This window comes from Equus caballus, chromosome 17 (assembly GCF_041296265.1).
Source record: "Equus caballus isolate H_3958 breed thoroughbred chromosome 17, TB-T2T, whole genome shotgun sequence".
Lineage (NCBI taxonomy): Eukaryota > Metazoa > Chordata > Mammalia > Perissodactyla > Equidae > Equus > Equus caballus.
Genome location: NC_091700.1, coordinates 61,136,056 through 61,148,136, shown reverse-complemented (window position 1 = coordinate 61,148,136; position 12,081 = coordinate 61,136,056). Strand labels below are relative to the sequence as shown.

Genomic DNA, 12,081 nt, shown 5'->3' with positions numbered 1-12,081 from the left:
AAAATAATGTGACAGCGATTTAACATCAATTCCAACTAATGGTGATAATTACACAATCCATGCTCCCCAAAATACAGTCTGTAGGCCTGTTCATGTAATTTGGGTCATCAGCCTCACTTATAATTTAAGAACAGTTAGTGAGGCAGTAGCATCACAGGCATAGACTATTTCCAGTCCACTGGCACTGTAGCTGGGTACAAAAGACACTGTGGCATTGAGCTAGTGAAAAAACAAAAAAAGGATAACAAGGAAGCAAACATCTACTCCATTGTGAGCTACAGTGAAGAAACTTCAAACAACCGAGAAGGAGAAAACACTAAGTAGTAATTTCAAGACTTACAGGAGTTCAGAAAACCACATGTAGAGATTGCTTATCTTGTCATGTAGCAATTAGAGATAATGAATTTTTTGAAAAAAATGAATGCTATATATGTTTATAAATAACTTGTTTGTCTGTAATGACCATTTTAATTAACAAATAAAGAAATGAAAGCTACTTTGAATTTCATGCACTGACCTGACCATCTTAGGGATTCAAATGGCTCTTGGATAGTCAGTCAGACAATCAGCACACTTTCAAACAGCATTAGCTCCTAAAATAGTAGTGATGACCACTAATCAAAAATAACTTATATAAATATAAAAATGTCAGTGTCATGTTGACTTTCATCCATGCTCGTTCACCTAGATACCAACTTCAAAAATCTGTTCTTTATATCAGGAAAATATATTTTGCAGTTGTTATTTCCAGTTTACTTTTTGAAATTAATTAGAATATTAACCCCTCACCGCCTACAAGCAAGTAGATTTTTAAAAAATCCTTGATTCTTTGTATCATCACAAGCAGAAAAATCTAATGGCAAATGAATACCCTCCATTTGAGGAAAATCTGTGGTATGTCTCCTGGTTCACGACTTTGGCTTTCTTCAACTTTATGCCATAGAAATTGAAGAGCAGTTTGTAATGGGTGGTATATATTTACAGTTCAGGCATGATCGTGTAGCAGTGCCAGGTCTATGTGTTAAGTTAGTTCTGCATAAGGTGTTTGTAGCATATTCAACTGAGAGGAAAATACATTTTAGTGTTTATAAGAGTAATCACCAAGAATCAATGCTTTCGATTTAGTGAAAAACACTCTGAAAGGGAAAGAAATTTGGTTCAGTGGCATTGCATAAAGGAAGAATGCTCAAGCTATATGTGATCTTAAATCATCTATGTAATCCAAAACACCATTGCATCTTCTCTCATCTATGCCATCTTTTAGTAAAATGAGGCTTGGAGACTATAATTAAGAGCCACATACTATAGTTATGTTAACTAAAATAATGCCACTGTCAACTTGGTAACTCTAATATAGCGAGGTTATGGATAGATAGATGGATACATGTAGATATATATTCCCCAAGTAATAACCTCAAGTAATTTATTTGTTATAAGATGGTTGTGAAATATGCTGTTTGTCAGAATTCCATTTACATTCCCTTCTGACAGGGAGAACATTTTGAGGTATTTCAGCTAGATAAAAAATAGTCTTAGTGATGGATTTTGAACCAAAGCCATACCAATTGTTCTAGATGACAACTTAACTTTATAAATCTTGCCAAAGATTCAGAGATCTCGAAACCTTTGACTGCCATCTAGATTAAAAAGGCAAGGTTCACTCTGCAGTTCACTTCTATTAGAGAGAAACAAACTGACATCCTAAGCAGTATTGATAATATTTGGCAAGGCCCAGCTGTCTTGTGCTTTTATTGATGTGGTAGACTGAGGCACAGAGGCCAACTCAAGAACTCACAGCAGGAATAAAGTGTTTTAACACTACTTTACTGCATAAAGTTAAAAAGACACACGGGCCAGCCCAGTGGCGCAGCGGTTAAGTTTGCACGTTCTGCTGCGGGGGCCCAGGGTTCATCGGTTTGGAACCTGGGTGCGGACATGGCACTGTTTGACACACCATGCTGTGGTAGGTATGCCACATATAAAGTAGAGGAAGGTGGGCATGGATGTTAGCTCAGGGCCAGTCTTCCTCAGCAAAAAGAGGAGGATTGGCAGCAGATGTTAGCTCAGGGCTAATCTTCCTCAAAAAAAGAAAAAAGACCCAGAAACTTGAATTCATAAGTTTACTAATAATTTTAATTTCCAATGAAGATATACTAGGTTGGTTATTTTATGAAGATCTGTGTATACAGTGTGGTATTTGGTGAGTATAATAAGTACAGCATTTCAAGAATTTTTACTAAAATATTAAAAAAGACAATGGAATACTTCACTCATTCTCACTAGCACTATTTTCATCAAATCACAAGGCTGCTTTGAAGTTTTTTTTCCTGCTTTTTCTCCCCAAATCCCCCCAGTACATAGTTGTATATTTTAGCTGTGGGTCCTTCTAGTTGTGGCATGTGGGCTGCCGCCTCAACATGGCCTGATCAGCGGTGCCATGTCCACGCCAAGGATCCCAAGCAGCGAAACCCTGGGCCACTGAAGCAGAGCGTGCGAACTTAACCACTCAGCCACAAGGCCGGCCTCCTGAATTTTTTAATAATATTTGTTCTGCGTTATTATTTTACTAATTGGTTTACATATTACCTATAGTTAATCGGAAGTATTGTTTCCAAACTGATCACACTTGTCTGGATTAGTGGTAGATGACCATACTGGATTTTGAGGTTGTGTTTAGACCACTTAGGCCTTTAAAGCTTGGATTCAATTGGAAGGTTATCTCAAAGGACATTTATTGGTTTTATATCTGGTGATTTCCAAAATAAACAAAAAAAAGCAGAAAACTTTCCTATATGTGTTCTTGTCATTTATGTTACAAGTGCTCTTGCCTGTGGATTCTCTGGTTTCCTGCATAAATTCTTTTGAATCTTCCATAGTTCTCTCTAGATTCCTGGCACATCGCACACTCCCCTTGCCCCTTCAGGCCTGGGAATGGTAATATTTTCCTAGTTTTTCAAGTCCTTGCCTCCCTTACCACTCCATATTCATTCACTTTCCTCAGCCCACACTCCACAAAGAGTCCCTTCATTAAACTCTTTTCAATTAATCCTTTTGAGTGTCATCTCTTACATGCCAGGAATTGAAAGATGCCCAAGCTATGCCAGCTCATGGGGTGGCATACTTTCCCATTGTGATTTGATGGATGTCTCAAAGCCTTCTCTATCTCAAAATTACATTCATCAGCCATCATGCCTCAAGCATTCGTGTATTTGGACTGAAACAGCTCTATAAGGCTCTTATTGAAGTGTAGATATTCTTCTAAAGGATAACCATTAGCATTTTGGTCAATAACATTGTAAGATTAATGAGCTTATCCGTGTAGCCAACCACCAATTATGCCCAAGAGACGGGTCATTTTGATGAGACAGATTGGAGATAATAAAAACATATTTAATTGCAAAGGGACAGCAGATCTAGATAGGAAGCAATGGTGATTAGCCATAACTCCTGCAAAGAAGTTGTTGAAATAACCCAGAGGAAGAAGAAAGACAACCCCTCAGAAGACAAGGTCAAATTTTGCTTACCAAGAATTTTTCTCCTAGATGTGGAGTTAATAGCGTCCCTCTCCCCTATTTTGTTCTCATATATTCACCAAGATATTTTATTCTAAGAGTAATACTAGTTTTCCTAAAATTTTGCATGTAAATGTCAGCTTAATCTTGAGAAATTTTTAAATATTTTCATTAAATGTTAAAGTACATTGATGTTGCAACAAAATTTGTTGCAACAAATTTTTTTTATCTCAGAAAAATGATGAATGATTCATGTCTCATAAAATCAAAATGACAAGTAATGTTTTTGATGATAAATATGGCAACATTATATCTTTTGAATAGTTGGGAATTATGATCAACTACCAATAAAATAATGAAATGCTAAAGAGATGTAACTTGTCTTCTATCATCAGAAAATTATACCCTGGTTGGCAATAGTCAGAGCAGAAAATATGGGAGGAAATCTCAGCCAAATTTATATAGATGTTACAAAATTCACATGCAATACTTATTATTTTAAGAGAGAAATTTATCTTTCAAAGATGTATATTAATGAGGTAATTTCTCTGGATTTACAAGGTGCATTCAGAGATAAACATACATCTTGGTCCGGAATGGGTAATCCTGGGCATCACCCTGAGAGGACAAGATATCTCTCCACAATACTCTATTATGTAGGCCATTTTCAATAATTCCCTTAGGAGATTCTTTCAAAATGTAGCATTATATTTCTCATTTTTAAAGTAGTTTTTCTTTATGTATAACTGTGTTTAAGCAATGAATTTCAGCATGATATTCTATATGTAATCTAACGTGGCATGTTAGCCTCTTCTAAAATCACCTTTTTCCCTAAAATTTGTTAAAAGTAATTTCATCCCTAATAGTTGTAGGCCAATATATTTATAGAGAGCCTAAGCTAGCTTAAATTTTTCAATACGTTCCCTATTCAAATTAATTTTTTCTAAATATCATCCAATTTACCGGGACATATCTGTACCATAGGGCTCAATCCGGCACAGTTATCTGGATCTCATTAGCACTCTGCTTCAGAATAATTGCTAATAATTACTTTGCTGTTTTCAGGCTTTAAAGAATTGTTTTGTTATGTATCCTATGAATCTGGATTTCTGAAGACATCTAAAGAACTCTGTTGGTTAAAAGAATTATGACCTTCTGGCATGATGAAGGAGTTCCCTGGGGTATAGGAAGCAACCTAATTATGTTTCACTTTGGAGCATTCCCACTTGCTTCAACTCCAAAGTAAGGTAGAACATAAGTGCTTTGGAATTCAGCTATTTTGCCTTTATTAATACCCTTCATACATTGCAAATATTGTCCTAGTGAAATTTTATGCTGTGAACTCTTAGCAATGTTTCCTATGTACAAGTAAGAACTATTTGATTATTAACTATTTTCTAAATGTAAATTACTTCTTGCATAATGTTTTACATACAGTGTTAATGTTAGCTCACTGATTTGGGGCTCAGCACATACGTCATTTATTCTTTCCTTTCAAAATAAATCTAGTCATTGTCTACAGTGGGCCAGGCCATGGTAACAGATGTCGAGGATGCAGTTATCAAAAAGCAAATTACCTGGCTTCGTGATGATTATATTCTAGTAAGAAAGCTAGATGATTAACAAATAAATATAATGTGACAGGTAGTAATGAGTGCTATCAAGAAAAATACAGCAGAGTAAGGGGATAAAGAATGACTGAGTAGAGGATATTATTTTTTTATAAGGTGGTCAGGAAATGCCTCTATGAAGAATTGAATTTGAGGAGACATCTAAATGAAGTGAGGGAGTAAGTTACTCTAAGGCCAATGAGAAGGAGAGTCCAGGAACAAATAATGGCAAATACAGAGGCTATGAGACCTCATTAATCTTGAGGTATTTGAGCCACAGCAAGAAAGTCACTGTAGCAGAGCAAAGAGAGTTGCGGGGGAGGGAGTGGGGGGGAGTGTTGAGACGGGGGATATGAAATCAGAGAGTTGGGGAGGAACCAGATCATGTGAGACTCTCTGGGCCAAGGAGAGGACTGCGGCTTTTACTCTGTGATTGGAAGCAGAGAAGTGAGGTGGTCTGCTTTAAATATCGTGTTAGGCTGCATAGCCTCCAAACTTACCCACATCCCAGTCCCCAGAACATGGGACTGTGTTGTCTTACATGGCAAAAGGGACTTTGCAGATGCGATTAAATTAAGGCTTTTGATATGAGGAGAATCTCCTGGATTATCCACGTGGGCACAGTGTAATCAGAATGGTGCTTAGAAGCAGGAGGAGTTAGAGGAGGTGACATGATAAAGGAAGTGGAGATTGGAGTGATGTGGTTTGAAGATGCAGGAAGGACCCCGAAGCCAAGGAACACAGATGTCTTCTAGAAGCTCAGAAAAGGAAAAGGGATGGATTTTCCCCTCAGAGTTTCCAGAAGGAATCATACCTGTCAATACCTTCACTTTGGCCTAGTGAAACTGATTTCAGACTTTTGACCTCCAGAACTGTTAAGAGAATAAATTTATGTTGTTTTAAGCTACTAAGTTTCTGATAATTTGTTTCAGCAGCAATAGGAAACTAATGTAAGTATTTTAGTTATATAGTTAGAACTATATATATATACATATTTGCCTCTAGTTAGCAATTGGAGAATAAAATATCAAAAGAGTGGAAGAAAGGAGTCTTGTTAGGAAATAGTAGCTTGGGCTGATGGGTTTGCAAAAGAAGAGATAGGCTAAAGAACTTGCTGATTGACTGTGTGAAGAGGAAAAAATAGATATATTAGTTTTTTGTTGCTGAGTAATAAATTAGCACAACTTACTTTATAGCAAAACAAATGTATTATCTCAATTTCCATCTATTCGTTACCGCCCATGTCCAAGTGTGCTGGGCATGCCTAGGGGCTCACAAGGCAGAATCAAGGTGTCAGCTGCTCTGAGGCTCTGAGGAAGAGTCTATTTCCAGCTCATTCAGGTTGTTGGCAGCATCCAGTTCCTTGTGGTTGTAGGACGGAGATCCCTGTAGCCCTGCTGGCTGTGTTGTTCTCAGCCATTAGAGGCTGTTCAAGGATCGCTTCCGTGTGGTCCTTTCCATCTCCAAAGCAAGCCCACTGCGTCCTTCTTGTGCTTTGAATCTGAGCTCTTTTCTGCTACCAGCTGGAGAAAGCTCCCTGCTTTTCAAGGGCTCACATGATTATATTATACCCACCCAATAATCTCTTTTTTGATTAACTAAAAGTCAACTTTATTAGTACAAGAGTAACTTTATTACATCTGCAAAACCCCTTTTGCATTTGTGTTCGTCAGTCTGGGCTTCTATAGCAGAATACCATAGGCTGGGTGGCTAAAATAACAAACATTTAATTTCTTTCTCAGAGTTCTGGAGGCCGAGAGGTCCAAGATTAGGGTGCAGGCAAAAGTGGTGTCTCATGAAAGCCTTTTTCCTGGTTTTCAGACGGCCACCTTCTTACTATATCTTCATATAGGAGAGAGACAGAGCTAGCTTTCTAGTGTCTTCTTATAAGGTCTATTTGCTAAACCCATCATGAGGACTCCACCCTCAGGACCTCAACTAAAGATAATTATGTCCCAAAGGCCCCATCTCCAAATACCACCCCATTGTGAAGTAGATTTCAACTTATGAATTTGGGGGAGGGGGCAGAAATATTCAGTCCACGGCAGCCATATAATTTAACACAATCACTTGTGTGATATCTTATCATATTCATGGTCCCAAAGATTAAATTGGGAAATATTTAGGGGAAGGACATTTTAGATTTCTGCCTAACAGGTGCCAAGGCTGACTCCTTTTTATTTATTTTTTCTTTCTGAATTGAGCAAGCAGGTGATCTGTGTGCCATATACAAGAGTGGTAAATGCAGGGAGAGTAGCAAGTTTGAAGAAAGGAAAAGTAAGGCAAGAATTATGTAAGTTGGAAATGCCAATTAGGTATCCAAATGATGCCAAGGAGCTGGCAGTCAGATAGACTGACATGACTTCTCAGGAGAGATATGGGGCTGGAAATATAAATTGGAGAATCACCAGCATATATATGATATGTAAGGCCACCTAATTATTCAAGCCCATTAGATGGAGTGAGAATAACAAGCACTGAGCATTCCAACATTTAGGGGTCTGGAAAAGGTTGTGGTGCCATAAAAAGAAACTGAAACAGAGACGCCCGTGGTGGACGGGAGAAATCAGGAGAATGAGGCAGCACCGCTTAACTTGTTAGAATTGAAAACTCTTGGTCTCCACCCCAAACCTACAATATCAGAAGTTCTGGATGGGGTCAAGCAATTTATGTGTAAAAAGCCCTCCAGCTAACTCTGATCTCATGCAAAAGTTAGAGAACTTTCTTTGTTTAGACCACTGGGAAAGGACGTAATGGGGATAGTTAAATCCTCAATGTCCTTGCTTCTCAAAATGGGGTCCTTGAACATAGCAGCACAGAATTTGAGATATTGTTAGAAATAAAGGGACTCAGGACCCATTCCAGCTTTACTGGATCAGAATCTGCATTTTAATGACTTCCTCAGATGGTTCATATGCACATTAACATTTGAAAAGCACTGATCTGTGCTATGTATTAATTCAAAGTGGTGCTAAAACAATCCTGGTGTAAGCATACATACACACACGCCCTACAGATCACATGCACCATAATTGATGTTTTATTTCCTTTAAAACATAACCTTTAACGTCTTTTTAAATATGTAAATTGTCTTTAAATCCTTAATAACTTAACAAAGTATTTCCCCCAAATTTCCCATCTGGGAGAAGTCTCTATGCTCTGTGAAGACTGTGAGAAGTAGAATTTCTAGCCCAGAAACGAGGAGGGGAATGAGGCTGCAGTTATGTGTTGTTGGTGCTGTCAAGTCAATTCCAACTCCTAGCGATCCTGTGTACAGCAGGCAGAATTTTTGCACTAACCTCTCACCTCCGGGGCTGTATCAGAGTATGTGCCACTGCTCTTCACAGGGTTTTCATGGCCAATTTTTTCCGAAATAGGTGGCCAAGTCCTTCTTCCTGGTCTGTCTTAGTCTGGAAGCTCTGCTGAAACCTGTCCACCACGGGTGACCCTGCTGGTATTTGAAATACCAATGGCATAGCTTTCAGCATCACAGCAACATGCAGCCACCACAGTATGAAAATTCAGACTTTGTGATGTGGTTCCCTTACTTGGAAATGAATGCGGGCCACGTTGGGGAGAACACCAAATCTTATCCACTAGACCACCAGGGCTGGCAGTGATAAGTGCCCCAGGCGAAAATTATCAGAGAGCACTGGGCAAACGAAAATTAACTCTATCAGTTTTTTCCCCATTCTAATTAAATTTACCAGAAATACGGGGAACAGTGGAAATTGCTCGAAGGCTAATTACTTCACAATATTGTGTACTACTGGCCTGGTTTCAGACAAACTTCTGAGAGTTTTTTAAGGGGACGTAAAATTATATAATTTGCTTCTTCATTTTTAACTTAAGATTGCAGCCTGAAACTAATCTGTAAAGAATTGCTTCATTTCTTACCACCTTAGATTTACTCTTTAAAACTTGTAGCACACCAAATAAGATTTACCATTTTTTTTAAAAGATACTATACAAATTGCAAGATATGGAGAATAATTTAGAAAATACCAGTCCATGAATGAGTTTTTAAAATGAAAGACATCAAATATGATTAAAAGAAATCGTGAACTTTAGAGGGAAGTAAATTTGATCTGCGACAATGTAAATAAGGTGTTTCGCATCAAGCAATTGTATCAAAATTTGAAAGTAATTTAAATAATCAATGAAAGTCTATCCCATTAGATTATTGTCATTCAATTGATTGCAACGTCAAATACTAACGGTGAATCAATAAAATTATCAAAGATAATTTTCTTTTCAGCACTTAGCTTTAGCAGATGAGAAAAGGCAGTTGATATTCATCGCACAGAGAAGAAAGCTAAAGATTTATAAGGAAGTGCTCTCCATTCTCTGTGAACTCTAAAGTCTGTTCAAATAGCAATGTCCTCTCCGGCGGAGAGTCTGCCGCTTGGGCTAGCCATGTGTTATTGTATTTGGACTGTCTCCATCTGCAAATGTTGACTTTTCATCTGTGACCAAGGAAAAAGATCTGTGAGGAACGTGTAAAACATTTAATCCTTGTTTACTTGTTAACCAAAGGTTTTGTCAAATCCTGCTAGTGTGGGTTTTTGCATTTGCCTCTCAAGGTGACTGTAGATACATGCAGAAAGCTGTGTTTAAATCTGAGCTATAAGCTAAAACTCTGATTAAACCATTAGATTTTTACTTAGATTTAGAAATATAAATATTTGTTCTAAATATAGTTTCACGTTCCAAAATATAAGTGTGACCTTAGTAATAGAGGAATCTAAAGGATCAATCGATTCATAATTTCTTTGCCCTGTCTTGGGTTTCTCATTAGTAAAATGAAATCTGAAAAGTTTGATTGTCTATGACAAACCACAGTGATATTTAATGAAAGAATAAAAGAATGATAGAGATTATACATCAAAATCTAGCCTTTTACTCTCAATTTATAGATGAGAAACTGGCAACAAGAGTATTTAAAATTACTTTCTTAAAGTCCGCACTAATTCATTGTTTTACTGGGACTTCATTTCTCTGTTTACCCTCCCTATAATGATCATGTCACTTGAGATTTCTGGACTAGTTCTGATTGTAGATATTCTATGCAACAGTCTCTTGAACCTAACATGAGATCAAACAAAAATTATTGAATGAATGAATGAATGAATAAAAAACATTTTTCCGAGGGCCAGCCCAGTGGCATAGAGGTTGGGTTTGTGCACTCTGCTTCAGAGGCCCAAAGTTTGTGGGTTCGGATCTTGGGCACAGACTTACACACTGCTCATCAAGCCATACTGTGCTGGCATCCCACATACAAAATGGAGGAAGATTGGCACAGATGTTAGCTCAGTGACAATCTTCCTCAAGCAAAAAGAGGGAGATTGGCAACAGATGTTAGCTCAGGGCCAATCTTCCTCACCAAAAAACAAAAACAAAAACAAAAAACACAACCAATGTTTTTCCCATGAGTATACATACTCAAATTTGCCAGATCTGTTTAGATTGTCCACATAACTATGCTATACTATTTCATATATAAATCTGAATAACAATTGCAATGAAATTTATACCCTTTGATTTTTTCCTGTATGATAAGAGCGAAGTAATAACTGATATTTATTCCCATGTAACACTGATTTAAAAATATCAGTTGGGCATAGTATAATGTGATGTGACAAAGAAATAATGTATCAAAAGGGAATGTGGACAGTGCTGAAAAATTTCCTCTGTTTATCATGCCAACGCTCATATTTGAAATTAATTTTTCCATGTTTAGATTGCAAGTAAATTGATTGATCTGATGTGTAATAGCAATTATTTAATCAATATAGAAAATGATGGAATAGTGGCTATTAGGGGTGACTATCAAGTGAATTTGCCTGACATCTTTTCAGGTTCCTCCACATTTATATAAACATTTAGCTTTAGCTTCCGTTCCAGGTAAACAACAAAAAGATACAATGTTGTTATGCTCTTACATTTGTCTCAAAAAAACAAAAAAGAACAAAAATAAATTGAGGGTGATAATAAGCTAGTAAAAATATTAAATTTTTCTTTATTGGTCACCTAGAGATACTAAAATTGACTTAAAATGTAGTGAGTGCAAATCGTCGCTCCTCTAAATTTTATTACAGAAAAGATTGATCAAGACCAGTTGCAAGTATGAAAATTAAGATTTCCTCAATGTGTTAATAATAGCAAGTGCAAAGCAAAACATAGGATAAAGGCCTACATAACATGGAAATTTCTTTAAAACAAGTAAAGAAATTTCATTACTGGGCCTAAATATCAGGGAAACTGCTTCATCAAATCCACATCAGTGGATGCATCTTTCACTTTAACGTGTTTAGTGATTCACAATTCTTTGCAAACTACACTCCTGCTAGGGTAAAATCTTGGGGAAATACAGCAAAATGGAACTTAAGAGCAATCGTTTTGTGTAAAAATAGTGATATATGTTCTTTCCACAAAAAGACCATTATAACATGACAATTTGATGTATTTTGCATGGAAGAGGTACTTTTCTATAATAAAAATTGAACAAAACAAAAAATTGAGTGAGATATGCTGAGTTTGATCCAACGTGATATAAAAATGACTTAGCTATTTTGCAATTCAATTTTGGCACTCTCTTTAGTCTTATTTTACCCAACAGTAAAAATTCTAAGGAAAATTCCTTCACATAAAAGGCTAAACCTTTATACAGTGTGAAACATCTCTGGATTTTAAAAAAATATATCAGTTTCCAGCTCTGGAATTAAAGGACTTCAATTCATCAGGTTGAAAAGCTGGTGGTCAACAGGCCAGAAGGTACATGTTAATGACAGCAGTGAGTTAATCAGTGAAGTATCAGATCTGCTTCCAGGTACAATAAAATGAGATCAAGGCCCATTCATGTATCCTACCATTTAAGTGTAGTTGGAGATCCATTAACCTGGATAGTTTCACATTTTAAAGCTGCGTCTTTAAAAGTCAGCAATTCAAGCAGCTCTCTG

The 12,081-nt window shown here is 36.9% G+C and overlaps 1 protein-coding gene across 10 annotated transcripts in view; it reads left to right on the top strand.

Moving 5' to 3' along the window:
* The window catches only part of PCDH9 (protocadherin 9), an 881,206-nt gene that overhangs the window by 861,090 nt on the left and 8,035 nt on the right, over positions 1–12,081 (top strand). The gene's annotated exons all lie outside the window — the stretch shown is intronic.